We start from the raw sequence: 372 nt of genomic DNA, 5'->3' as shown, positions 1-372 counted from the left end.
TGGCCAGCTCGTTGGGGTCTGTGGGGTCACACGGTATGTGTGTCTGCAGTGACCCTCTGGAAAGGTCCTTGCCCCACTCCCTTGTGGCTGCTGGTTGGTGACGTGTGAACAGTGGGCTCTCGCCCCCCCCTCGCAGGTTCGGACTCTTGGCTGAGGGGGTCTGGGCCTGCTTGCCAGGGGAAGTTCTGTTTCGTGTTTTCCCTGTCTGTTCACCTTGTGGTCTGCAAGCATATTCCAGTTCATTTGTGACATTGAATTCACCTCGGCCTGCTTGCAGGTGGCATTCACCTGCGTTGTTTTGGTTCGCCTGAATTAAACTTTTTTTTCTTCTTCTGCAGCTGCAGAGATTTTCAGGGTTTTCAGGGAGCTGAC

The 372-nt window shown here is 54.3% G+C and overlaps 1 long non-coding RNA gene across 1 annotated transcript in view; it reads right to left on the bottom strand.

Moving 5' to 3' along the window:
• LOC107574236 (uncharacterized) overlaps positions 1-372 on the bottom strand; it is a 15,112-nt gene that overhangs the window by 4,603 nt on the left and 10,137 nt on the right. The window lies entirely within an intron of this gene.

This window comes from Sinocyclocheilus grahami, unplaced genomic scaffold (genome assembly GCF_001515645.1).
Source record: "Sinocyclocheilus grahami isolate Dianchi unplaced genomic scaffold, SAMN03320097.WGS_v1.1 scaffold2156.1, whole genome shotgun sequence".
In the NCBI taxonomy this organism is placed as follows: Eukaryota; Metazoa; Chordata; class Actinopteri; order Cypriniformes; family Cyprinidae; genus Sinocyclocheilus; species Sinocyclocheilus grahami.
Note: the sequence above shows the minus strand (reverse complement) of the source record. Positions and strands in the feature narration are given on the sequence as shown.